Below are 14,029 nucleotides of genomic sequence, written 5' to 3'. Positions count from 1 at the left end.
TTCCTGTGGCAAGCACAGCCAACATTAATTGCCATAACTTGTTCAAATTGAAGAAGATGCTCTTTATAGCACCACAACTTCTTGAAGGTTTAAGATCAGATTTCTTTTTTTAAACAAACATTGTCATAGGGAAATTGAAAACACAAGAACAAGTAATTTCTTTGAAATAGAAGTGAAATTAGAGAGCAAAGTAGTGCTTTTAAAGGATTTTTTGTAAAAAAAAATTACTAGCAAATTACTGTATTTTTTACTATGACTGATTGAATGGAGAAATTATTCCTCAAATAATCTTTAGCTATGGTAAGCAGTTATGTTTTAAGATAGTAGTAGGAGTTAATTACTTAAAAATAAATCTTAATAACCTGTTTAATGCATTAATTCTTAGAATGTTACTGTAATATTTTCTACATTTAAGCAAATACATGGTTAGATGATCATGGATTTATGTTCCCTGCATCCAGAATACTTAACAGGTTTATAATTCACCCTATCACCTAAATTCTTTCACTCTTTTCATATCTGTTGAACCAGCTTGATTATGTATAGGAAATTGGGATGTCTGCCCATTTTCAGGTAAAGACTCTCGCAATGGAAGTGGTTGATTTCTTGACATTAGTGTTCCTTTGTTCTGTGTTTACACCCTGCTTGTTCTACATGTTTGTACATTTCTTTGTTTCATTGAGATGGAAATAAGTTAAAATTCTTGCTAAACCGTTTGTTTTTCCAAAAGTTTTTCGCTATTTTTAATTGATTTTCATTGTGTGTTTTTGCAGCAAGCTTAGTAGTGGAGGAGCGAACGAGACAGATGAAAATGAAAGTGCACCGTTATAATCAGACATCAGGGTCTGGTTCTAGCCAAGAACATGAGCGTGAGCAATATACCAAGGTAAAGTCAGTAGTATTGAACTGATACTTTGGCTTGAAAATTGAAGGCATAAACCTGTTTATTTAAAATACTATATAATGCGCAAGCACACTGTGTTATAAAGCCTGACAGAAATGTCTTCGAGTAATAGCTTTTTAATATCATTTTTACCACCATCTGATGTGCATTAGACTTAGTCTTTGATGTCACCTAAAATGAATCTGCAAAAAGCAGAACACGTCAAAACTAATTCAGGGAAGAAAGATCCTTCAACAGCTGTTAAACAAAGCCCTGTCACCTCTAGCTTAGGAAGTCCCTGGCCTGTAAATCCCTGGAGGCTGGAAAAGTGGGCCATGGAAGTATCATTGTACGTTGGCCCTACTCCCTTGTTCTTCTCTAGGCCTTTGCTGTTGTCTGACATGTAGAGAGCTAGGCAGAATTAGATCCGATCCCATGCAGCTGTTCTCACATTTGTATAATTTTTTTTGCATCCTAATAATGTCACAGATAAAGTATTTCCTTTCTTGAAATACATACTGATTACTTTGATCTCCTTTTTTAATAAAACGATACAGATTTCCTCTGATAGTTGTGTACATGAAATTACATTAATGAAGTTAAATAGAGGGACCTTTTTTTTCTTGATAATGCTAAAATGATATCCCACAACCTTGTAAGTTTAAAACTGTATAAGCTTCTGAGCAAACTGCTGAAAATGTCTCACATATCTGCACTGCCTCTTACAAATCAAGCTTGTGAGGGGCTGGAGCTGAACTTCCTGCTAAAGATGTTTTGCCTTGTGACACCTAACGGAGGGGGAACATTTGCAGAAGTCAGGAGGGGAAAGGTTTAGTTAGATTCTGTGTTTCCTTTCAGAGGTACGGCACTGTGTTGGTGTAGGCAAAGTAAAGGGCAGGGACAAAACCAGCGGTTAACTCAGTTGAGTGGGAAGTGTTCCTGCAATTCTCGTCTGCCGGCGCCATTGAGAGTTACGTGCTTTCAACCAGTGACCACAGGATGGCAGTATGATTCAAAGTCCACCGTAAAAAATTCAAAGACACACATAGCAACTGTGTGCGTTAAAAATAAGGTCTCAGAATAACAGTAGTTGGAAGAAAATCAGAGCTTTTACTAATTTAGACTTTCATGCTTCAAGAGCCACATTTCAAAGACTTTCTTCACATCGGTAAGAACTAAACACTTTTTTACTTCTACGTTTTAAAAGAGATGAACTTTCCATTTGTGAACCAGTGCCATACAGAAAACAACAAACATTGTCAGGCTCTCAACAGCTGTGGACATCAGAACGCCTCTGGCATTTATTGCAGTAGTGCAGGCACGGGGCATTCTGCCCCTGCCCCTCCAGGGTCACTTCCCTGCTCCCAAAGGCACAAGGTTAAAATAATGGATAAGCAAGGTACTCAGCAGAAACAAAATCCGAAATTTACTTAGGAATGGGTAAATAGGCAATTGGGCATCTAACTTGTAGTATCTAACAGATTTGAAAGATTTGTTCAAGCTCTTGTTACAGTTAAATATGAAGACAACTTTAATAAGGATGTTTCTTTTTTGAGACCACCCCACTGTGAACATAGAACTTAAATGAAATAGTTCTTAAAGGGAAGAGAGATAAGAGAAACAGGGCTTTAGGTCCTCAATTGCAAAATTGTGGGATATCAGTGCTATTAAAAAAAACCCACAATTGGGATGGAAATTTCCAATGAGATCATCTGTCAGAAGCCAGAATTTGTATAATAATTAGAACAGCTCATTTGATACTGGGTTTGCTGTTACCTTCACAAGAGGTCAACTCAGGACAAGAAGGTGGGATGCAGTGTGTCTCTGTGGTACTTCCCAACCAGTTAATGTGGTAATGTGGTAAAAAAATAGTAAAAATGCATTTGATAAAGTTTGCAGCAGTAATGTGTGATCTGGCCAGGATGACCAAACATATACCTTTGAACATAGTCAAAGGCCAGTTTTCTGACTTCAATTAACTGTGCTTACAGATTGATTCAAATGTTCGTATTTTTTTCATTATGAAACATATTTTTTATCTTGACTCTCTTTAATAGTTATCATAAGCATTATTTTTGCTCCTTAATATATTTTTCTTATTGTGCTAATATAAATCCCACGTTTGGTGAAATAGTTGTTGGAAGACATCAATCTGCACTATTACCTATTTCCCCTATCCTCTAGTACCTAAAGTTTTCTAGTATCATCTTTAGTTTTTAACTATATGTGGAAATGAAATCAAAATTGAAATCACAGCATGATGAGTGCGTGATGGAAAGAACTCTGTTGAAGTATTGTTTATTCAGAATTTTTTAAAAAGGTAAACCTTAAGGAAGCAAATTCTCTGTCCATTGTAACAAGAAAAATATTTTTGGGGTACCTGGTGTTCTGAAAGACATCGGCTCCTTTCCATGCTAAAACAGTAGTAAGGAGAATTAATGACTTATACTGAACTTTAAATCAAAAAACCTTTAACTTTTCATGTATTTTCTACATGATAATGGTGTAGTCCTAGATAGGATGGTCCAGCTTATAATAAATTTTAAAGTGCTGAGAACAAATTATATTAGCACATTCTAACACTCTGTGCTATATTCAGTGATGTAGCTGTTTGCTTCATATCACTATGGTGATAGTCATCACTTTAAAAATGTTACTAAAGCAAACCTTGTGCTACTGTCTTTTGTTACCCTCAGAAGATGGTGAAAGAGTCAAGAAAATAAACCAGACAGATGAAGATTTAGACAGCTCTAATGAAAATGTAGTAAGTCATATCAGGTGGTGCAGTAAAGCTGATGACTGAGACTTCTAAGGACTTCAGGCTATTCCTAATTTCTGCTGCCAAAACCTGTGAAAAGTCTTTGAAAGCTACAGGAGCAAGACTTACTTACTTTAAATAAAAAAGAAAAAATGTTCAGTGCTCTAATAGGCATTTTCGAATAGTGAGAAAGAAATATTAAATAGCTATTAAAGAAATGGCAGTTGCAAGCAGAGTTTGTCCCTCTTTAAGAGAAATGCTGCTTTCTTTCCCAAGTAGCAGTGTTTGCCCACTGCTTCAGAAAATAAGTATATATATTTATTAGAGAAATTATGCTGTGCTGCACATTGAGAAAATATTCCCTTCTGCTTTTCAGAGCAATCAGCTCACGTGGATTTGATTCTTCCACTACTTTAGCATTTGCAAATATGCTTGGTTTATTACACATAAAATTCTCTAAACCTTTGTCGTGGTTTAACCTCAGCCAGCAACTAAGCACCACACAGCTGCTTGCTCACTCCTCCCCCCACAGTGGGATGGGGGAGAGAATCAGAGGAGTAAAAGTGAGAAAACCCGTGGGTTGAGATAAGAACAGCTTAATAATTGAAATAAAATAGTAGTAGTAATAATAAAAGAATATACAAAGCAAGTGATGCACAGTACAATCGCTCACCACCTGCCGACCGATGCCCAGCCAGTCCCCGAGCAGCGGCCCCCGGCCAGCTTCCCCCAGTTTATGTACTGAGCATGACACCACATGGTACGGAATAGCCCTTTGGCCAGTTTGGGTCAGCTGTCCTGGCTGTGCCCCCTCCCAGCTTCTTGTGCACCTCCAGCCTTCTCAGTCGGTAGAGCATGGGAAGCTGAAAAGTCCTTGACTAGTGTAAGCACTACTTAGCAACAACTAAAACATCGGTGTGTTATCAATATTATTCTCATCCTAAATCCAAATCACAGCACTGTACCAGCTACTAGACAGAAAATTAACTCTATCCCAGCCGAAACCAGGACAACCTTTCAAAAATTTTCCTTCAGTATGGACTGGATCTCCTTTGCAATAGTTAATTATGTGTATGCAAAATTAATTCCTTAAATTTAAATATTTTCTCTTATATTGAAACAAGCCTTTTTTTCAGAGGTATTGTAACATGGCCTTTGCAATTTCCAATCCATTTCTGGTGCATTTCTTCCATTTTTATATTTTAAATCCCACTCAGTTTCTCAATCTTCCTAGTCTCAGTAAGCAAGCACTAGTTTTTCAAGCATGCACCATGCAAGTTATTGTGTAAACATTTTTGAGCATCTGTGTTTTAAACATCCATTAATGGATTTTTGAATAGGTAACTCTCTGCTCTACGACATTTGTATAGGTCTTGATGGCTGTTCCACTCTAATTGTTTTGAGACCCTCACAGAGCTCACATCCTTATTTCCTTCAGTTCCAACAGAAAGACTCCATAATTTATGTGAAACAATTAATTTCTAAAATGCTAAATAAAAAAACCCAAACAAACCAACAAACCCTCTGTGGATTTGGCAAAAGGGTTTAAAGAAGAGCTTTAAACATCTGTCTGCCTTCTTTCTTGTATATTGGTAAGGCTGTGGTGGCTAGTATGCACATATTTGTGCTGTTTCAGTGTTTGAAAGAGTCAAAACACTTTGGTAGCATAATTCTGGATTTGTATAGATATAGATGACAGTATGTCTTAACTAGGCTCTTAATTCAAAATACAGTAAGTTTTTTATTCCAGATGCCAGACACAAACACCATGTTGCAGCTGCTCCAGCTTTCCAGAGAATGTGCAACACATTTTTTTGGAAGGTCTGTTTATCCAGGAGAGTTACTGATCAGAGCACTGTAGTACGTTCTTAAAAGGACATCACTCTATATTTAAATGCACTACCGACTCAGTTAACACCGTATGTGATTGGAAAGTATTTAGCATAAAAGTGTAATCATGGGATTAGTTCAGTGGCACTCTGTGGATTTAACTTGATAATTAATGTCTACAAGGAAGGGCTGGAGAGGAGACTCAGGATGGTAGGGGACTGATAATGTTAAGTTTTATGTGATGCTGGGCAAGGCACTTAGGACTATGTATAGAAAATGCACTTGGACATTGATGTGATGGTTTACGTCAATGCTCTTTCCATTGACATTAACGTATCTGCAGTTCATCGTACCCCTTTGTTTCTCCTTTTGCTGGTGTAGAAGCAGCAGCAGCTCCACAGGTAGTAAAGTGAATGGAAGAACTGTATTTCAGCTGTTTATATCTCTTATAGTTATATTGAAAAAAACTTCTGTCTTCGTAATGCAGAAGAAGGCAGTGCAGATAGTTTGGACATTTGAAGCTAGCTGCTATTAATGTTTGAAAAAACAGACCTACTCTTTAGTAATTGCTATCAGAGTTGCTGCAAACTTCAGCAACTCTCCTAATGTGATAAATAGTGCACCTCGGAATAGAAATGTTACATAAGCTTTAACTCTGTAACATATAGAGTTGAAAGAGAAGTGATTGCACTGAAAATTCACTTTATTTTGAAGCTTCAAAATTATTTTTATATAATATTTAAATATAACATGACAGGGAAATTTATTACAAATACATGAAGAGTTATGAAGAAGAGTAGTTTTCTAGATGAGCAGGGCTGTATCATATTACTTTTGAGCCCAGCTGGAAACCTGCAGGCATTACTTTAATGCAGATACCAAATAAGTGGATCTTAGCTCAGGACATTTTTCTTCAGGTATATTGCAACAGTAAAATGTTATTCTTTTAGTGATCAGTGATTTGTGGAAGAGTACTGTTTACATCTGTCTATATTTGAGGGGAAAAATGTTAACTTCAAAATTGCTTTCATTTTGTCCATCTGTTAGCTGAGATGACTGATTATCAGATTTTACTGAAAAGGGGTAGGTAGGGAATAAGCAGAAAAAGTTGTATGCCTCCTGTAGAGGACAGTGAATTCAGTAGAAGCGGTAGCTATAGGAAGGAAGAGCTAAATCCAGAAGGAGTAAAATGTAAACGCTGCAGCACTCAGCATTAACTTTCAGCATCACCACTTTTTGTGCTAATCTCTATTTCTGTGAAGGGAAGGGTTTTCAGTTTCTTGGGAATCACTGCCCTGGCATACACTATAAAGGGGTGGTAAAAGCTCAACCATGCCATGAAAATCTCATTTAGGAAGGGAAGCTTTATGTTTTATGCAATAGCTCTGTGATTAGAATACCAAGGCAAGTGGAAGACATGGATTCATTTTTTTCATTATCTCTCATCTCACCATAAAATTCTCTGTTTACCGACGTATGAAAGACTGGCTGTTAAGCCAGTCTGATATTTACAAAGCAATTCCATTTTGTACAGACTGCTGGACTATAGGGAGAAAGACAAAGTGAGGATATCTACATAGCCCCCACTTATGGGGGAAGACCCTGTGGTAATAAATGGTTTCATACTGATACCGAACAGTCATTTGATGAGGCTGAGTCCCTAAACAGTCACTGATACACAAGCTGGGACTTCTGACTTCTCTCCCTGTATCCTAACCAGTAACCTGGACAACCATGCTTGATGCTTTCTCTCTCTCTCCTCCCCATCTTTCTCAGCCCATGTAGGTAGCCCATGAAGGGTGGAGCAAATTCAGTACGAGTGAAACAGAGGGTCTTCCGCTGCCCCACATGGCATATATAGTCCACTGTGTTCAACTTTGTTATTCTGTGGTTGAATAATTAATTGAGTGCTAAACAAACAGCCAGATTCAGGTGTGGCTTGGGACAAAGGCCAGCAGCCTGTACCTCCCTCAACGCTTAAGAAGAAGAAAGGCTTCCAGCAGGAGGAAGGAAGTCACTGCATCTGGCCTTGATGGTTCCCTTGACGGGAGACCTCAGATGGTGTCAGCCTTCTCCAGCACCATGTCGTGCTTGCTCAGGGACCACATGAATCATCTCCTACCATTCCAGACTCACTGTATGCACTCTCAAACCAAGGGCCACAAAGAGAACATGGACTTTTTGGTGAGGAAGAAAAGTAAATAGACATCATAATGACAGAGGGGGGAAGTCGGATTGTCTTCAGCAACTACAAGTAAAACATGGAGATATTTCTGAGACACTCTGTTACCACGCATGAAAACCCATGTATTTGAGAGAGACTGCATGGTTATATTTTAAACAAAGTATTTTTAAAATATCAGCTGCGGAGGAATAATTTCTAGATATAGTTTAAATGTATAGGAAGAGTGAAAACCCTATTTCACTGAAATGAATAGAAATTTTATTATTTAATAGGATCATGATTTCTTTTGCAGATTACAATTCTATTTAGCTCAATGGAAAACCAGAACATTCCATGTGTTCATATGCTTTTCGTATTTTTAGATACCTCATTTTAGGAAAGTTTAAAGGATTCATTAGGAATTCTGTGGGAATTTTGCATAAAATATCAAGGCTGGCTCAGGAGTGGGACAGTTTAACTTAAACTGGAAAAAATTAACCATTCAGTTTTCCAGCCTCTGAACATTTATGTTTAGCGTAAGTAAAAAGTTTTCATAGCTTTTATTCTTGCTTTGAATTTTTTTTAGACTTTAGAATAAAAATGTCATCTAAAGAAATTTAAATGTTCCATTATTATGAAATAGAACTGATAAGAATTAGTGTGCTTTGTATTTCCATTTTGGAGTTTATTTTGCAGTCTCAAAGAGGGCAAGCAGCAAAATTATTTAACAGACTTCTACAAACCATTTCCAAAAGGTGGTCTGAATAAACATATCAGCATAGTCTCAACTTAACTCCATTGGTCATTTATATTCAGATAAGTCACACAAAGTCACTTGGAAAGAGAATCTCCAAATAAATCCTTGCTGTAGTTGAAAATATTTTCAAATATTGGAGTTCTTGAGTCCTCTGTGTTACCCACTTTATTAAATCAGAGTTCTGCTGCATCTGTTTCCATGTCAATGCCTGTTAGACGTGTTATTTGAGCTCAAAGTCATCGTGCTCCAAGCTATTCTGAAATCATCTGCAGAGTTTCATTTAGTATTTGAAGCTGAAAATTTACGTTTAGTAAACTGGAGCTTTCTCTCCCACAGATGTTTTTATTCAGTCAGCCAATGCAAGCCCAGGGTATTGCTAAGAGTTTCCTCAATGCACACTCCTCAGGTCAAACCCCCAGATTTTTATTCATAAATTGGTTTGTGTTTTTAATGTTAGCGTATGCTGTCCAGGAGCTGCGAGTAACCCTGAAACACATGCTGAGACACTAAATTTGTATAACCTTCATTTCTCCTACAGATTTCTATATTCACAGTTAGTGCTTAGTATCCTCTTTATTGTCTCCCCTTCTCTACTCCTGTTAACTTCCTCATCTTATCTTAGATGTTTTACCAAGAGGTTTCCAAGTGTGCTGTGTAGACCTCAAACATAGTTACTGAAAGGCACCGGAGCAACAGAAGACAAACCTGGCTGGAGGACAGGAGCCCTGATACATTCATCTGTACAAACCCGAGCTTGTGTTTGCCAGGCTTTTAAAGTTAAGTCATGACATTTGCCAACTGACTCAGCCTGCAACCAGTGCCTAGTTGAGCTGGGGATATTCACAGACTGTCACAGCTTTGTGTATAATTCATAAATAAACTTTTATGACTTGCAATTTTACAGAGCACAGATGTGGAAAATGAACTCCCTAGAGTGTCTTGTCAAAAACTGCCTAGTGTTCCCACGTGTTAATAGTTTTCCCATGATATGCCCTGCGAAGTATACCACTGGTTTAGTCGCTTTCCAGCCAACGGTACCTTGCTCTCTAATGATAGTGGGTTTTAGTTTTGTGAACCTGACAATGATTTGATCCTCATATCTGTGTGACTGAAGATTTAGGTAAGTGTGACATTGCTAGGAGTGAAACTTCCTTTTCATAGAATCATAGAATCATTTAGGTTGGAAAAGACCTCTAAGATCAGCGAGTTCAACTGTTAACCTAACACTGCCACGTCCACCACTAAGCCATGTCCCTAAGCACCATATCTACACATCTTTTAAATACCTCCTGGGATGGTGACTCAACCACTTCCCTGGGCAGCCTCTTCCAGTGCTTGACAACCCTTTTGGTGAAGAAATTTTTCCTAATATCCAATCTAAACCTCCCCTGGCACAACTTGAGGCCATTTCCTCTCGTCCTATCACTAGTTACTTGGGAGAAGAGACCAACACCCACCTCGCTACAACCTCCTTTCAGGTAGTTGTAGAGACCGATTGAGGTCTCCCCCGAGCCTCCTTTTCCCCAGGCTGAACAATCCCAGCTCCCTTTATATATGTCTGGCTGATGATGTGAGTAATACGAGCATTACGCAATAGGCAGTGTGGTGTCACAGTTGGTTTTAACTCATCAAAGCTTCTGCTGTTAGCAAAAGGGTAATAATTTCTACCCTGTCCACATATTCCTCCTGCTGGATCTTCTGCTAGTTCTCACATGTGTGTGCACATGTAAAAGCAACTAGATTACTGATCTGCCTGCAAACAAATACTATTTTTGCTGGGTTAGCTTTCTGCCTGACTAGCCCTCTAGTATCACAATACAAAGAGATATTTTGCAGTAGAAAATGTACTTTTTTCCTTTCCTGATAGAACTTAGGTATTGAAATAAATCCCCAATGTCAGCTTCATTTAGCATTACATTTCATTCAGACTATACACAGTTCTCTCTCTGTTCTGAACTAACTCAGCACGAGTATTTCATAGCATATTTTTTAATATTTGAAAAATTGAAAAAAGGTCTGTAGCCAAATAGATGGTATGCACGTGCTTGAGAAGATGTCTGTCCACTGCATAAATATTTCATTATTGTAGTTCCAGTGTACTAAAGAACCAGCAGCCTATTTCAATTCCAGTGCTGTAATTTATTTGGAGTGTCTTATTTAGTTCATAAATACCATGTTTGATTTCTTCAGTAGCCATAAAGACATTATTTAATATAGGCATTTCTCTGAATTTCATACAATTTTCTTAGATCTAAAAGCAGTTAGAGAGAATTGTCATACTTAGGTCATTTGTTGTCTCAATATATGCATTATGTTTTGATGATACTCCTCACCCTTTCTTTTCTTGATCTCTAGTATAATATACAAACAGATCAGTACAGAAGTTGTGATAACGTCTCTGCCAAATCATCAGATAGTGATGTCAGTGATGTGTCAGCCATTTCCCGAACCAGCAGTGCCTCACGCCTCAGCAGCACAAGTTTTATGTCAGAGCAATCTGAACGCCCTCGGGGCAGAATCAGGTGAGTTCTCAGTGCAGCTTCAATTGTATCACACCCTCTCTTTCATTTACTGCAAAAATATAACCAGAAATTATTGAAACTAGATGACCACAACATAAGAATTTATGAAAAAGTCTATGCACATATAAACTGTCTTCCATTGCTAGCCTAAAATGACAATATTTTTGCAGTTGTGCATCTAAAACAGAAAGCAAACTTCCTATGAGGAGATGACAGATTAATGTATTTGTGGCAAGTGGAGCTTGAACACACACTATCATCTCATTGCTGGCTATGAATCAGTGTAATCTATATGCCAATAAGGTATTGCAGCAGAAATATTACTAGATTTTTCATCTAAAGAATTTTCTTTCATAAAAGCTCTGTTTTTCACTCTTTCAGTCTATGTATTTATTCCCCTACCTACTTGCCTTTATTTTGCTGTTTTCATGCATATGATAAATTACTAGCTTTGAAACAAGTATTTGTATAGTAATTTTGATATCTGTGGTTCAAAAGTAGTTTAATTCATTTGCATTTTCAATAATCAAATATCTCTTTCATCCTTGATAATAATCTATTCTCGGTTTAGTGCTTTTTTAGATACACAGATTGGTTCCTGTCTTCATCTAACTTGATGACAAAACTCCCACCAGCTATAATGGCTGTAGGATTGACAGGGTAGTCTATGATTATATCTATCGATGTCTGAACTCTCAAAAACTTGACTTTAAGTGTTATAAGACACAAGAATAATTAGGAACTATAAAAAAAATATCTCTATGGAGGAAATCAGTCTGATAAAAGTATGGATGGCATCATTTAGTACTTCAGAACATTTCTAGACAGGCTCACTGTCTGAGAAGTTCAGCTGCAGGCTTTTTCATCTGTTCATGCAATGGGAAGGGATGTTAGGGAAACTCAGAAACTGGCCTCTATGTCTGAACTAGCTCCACCTCATTTTTTTGTAAGGAAGGTTCACAAGGGTATTCAAAGTCATGTTTCAGATAGGTGAAATAATAACCTGACAGCTGCAGTAATCCACAATCCAGCAGAACACTGTGGTGGAACTGTAAATGTATTTAAAGTTATTCAAGTGTTTAAAGTTATTTCAATTCATGTGTTCAAATGCTGCATTTCATTATGTCCTGGCTTTACAGTACTTGTCTCTTACAGAGGGCTTTAGTCATACCAAAATACCTGTATTTTCTAGACACTGAATTTTTGCAACTAGGCCCTGTCACAGTATCTTTGGAGATTGAACAAAATAGGATTTTTTCCCATAAATATCTCTGTGTTGAACAGATTTTATCAGAAATGTTCCTTGGGTTCAGAATGTCTGATCGCAAATATTAGAACCAGGAGAACCACTAACCTCATGTGAGGCTGAAAAGGGGGAAACCTAGGGTCAAATCCTCACTCTCGTTCAACCTCTTCCATTCTAACAAGTAGCAGAGTGCCTTGGGTACAGGATTCGCCAATGTAGTGTACAAAACCAAGTCTGTAATGGGACCCCCAGTTCAGCTTCACTCTAGACCCCTGAAGTGAGATGTAAGTAGAATTCAGATGCCTTCGCTTTCTGATACCGTCCACAGAATCCATACCTCAGAATTTAGACACTTTATACTTGCTTGCTTTAATTTTCTCTAAATTCAGGTAGGACTTCCATAGTGAACAAAATATATAGCAATAATATACAGTGCAGCTCATTCAGTAGAAATATGAGGAAGAAATAGAGTCATAAATTACTCATAACTTCCAATATTTTTCTTCTAAGATGGCAGTGGTTTTGCTCCCCTGAAAGACCTGTTAAAGTAAGTGGGAGATGCCTAATGTACTATCTTTGCAATTAGCCTATTTCAACCATTAAGTGCAGTGGAGTGGAATTTAAAATAATTTTGATGTTGTGTTGTATCCAGCAGATTAACATCCACTGTTCAAAATTTTCCATTTGAGTTGTCCACACTTATTTTTCCATGATTGCCTGTCATCGCTATAAAAAGGTCAAAGTCTTTAGAGACCTGCAAAAATGTTGTATCATGGGAATTAGATATCAAGAGAGGTCAGAATGAAAGTGTGGTGTTGAAGAAAAGAAAAGGAGAAGGCATTTTGCTGATGATCTGAGCCAAAGTCAGCTTCCTACCCCCACGTGTCTGTACTGGTAGCCTCTGTCACGTAGTCTTTAGTCAATTCTTTGTGCAGCTTACTTATTACATGGAAATGAAGAGTTAATTTGGGGAAAGGGTTAATTGTATTATGAAAAATTTTTCAGAGTGAGATTCGTGCTGTTTAACTTTAGCCTTAAAAACTACGTATCTACAGTGGAATTCACGTAAAAATTAGTTTTTTGTTGAATTATTTGTCTAACTTCCCTAAGTCATCATTAAAAAGAAGAAAACGCCTATTATCTTGGATGGTTCACCTCATCTTTAGATAGATGTCAAAGACAGGTGAATTGTCCTTTTCTAGCATTAATTGTTGAAGGAACCCTAGATGACTTGTTTAGATTGGTTGTTTTAATTTTAGACATCTAAAATTAAATTAAATCCATTTCATTCTTTCTCTTAATTAGTAATATTTAAGTTCAAGGAATTAGAAAATTGAAGTTCAAGTTTGATTAGTAATTTGAAGTTCAAATTTTATTTTTGCCTCCAAGGAACCTGATGTTAACATATATCAAGCAGGATGGGATGGGATGGGATGGGATGGGATGGGATGGGATGGGATGGGATGGGATGGGATGGGATGGGATGGTTGAGCAGGAGGAGCAAGGAAAAGAGCGTTTTTTAACTTCCTGTCTTACTGAAACCACATATCCACTATCGTCTTCATGTGGAAGCATGTCAGCCCAGTGGCCATGGCAAGTGTGTGAGTGTAATGTTAAGTTTAAAGACAGAAAGTTCATTGAACTGCCTTTTTTATGCACCTACTTTTGTTCTCCAGATACCTTCTGGAGATGAGAGCTATGAAGAACCTAGTAAGCATACAGAAACTCAAAGGAGGTGGCCCAGTTTTAGCCATCTCACTAAACTAAGTCATTCAACTACTATCTGTAGGTGCCTTTTGTATCCAGAAGAAAAATGCACAAATTCAGAATACACAAGCAAGATTCCTGGTTTGCATCACCTTTAGAAAG

The 14,029-nt window shown here is 37.5% G+C and overlaps 1 protein-coding gene across 1 annotated transcript in view; it reads left to right on the top strand.

Annotated features, from left to right (window-relative positions):
- Positions 1-14,029, top strand: part of RIMS1 (regulating synaptic membrane exocytosis 1) — a 233,975-nt gene that overhangs the window by 148,998 nt on the left and 70,948 nt on the right. The window lies entirely within an intron of this gene.

This window comes from Pygoscelis adeliae, unplaced genomic scaffold, assembly GCF_000699105.1.
Source record: "Pygoscelis adeliae isolate BGI_AS28 unplaced genomic scaffold, ASM69910v1 Scaffold57, whole genome shotgun sequence".
NCBI classification, from domain to species: domain Eukaryota; kingdom Metazoa; phylum Chordata; class Aves; order Sphenisciformes; family Spheniscidae; genus Pygoscelis; species Pygoscelis adeliae.
Note: the sequence above shows the minus strand (reverse complement) of the source record. Positions and strands in the feature narration are given on the sequence as shown.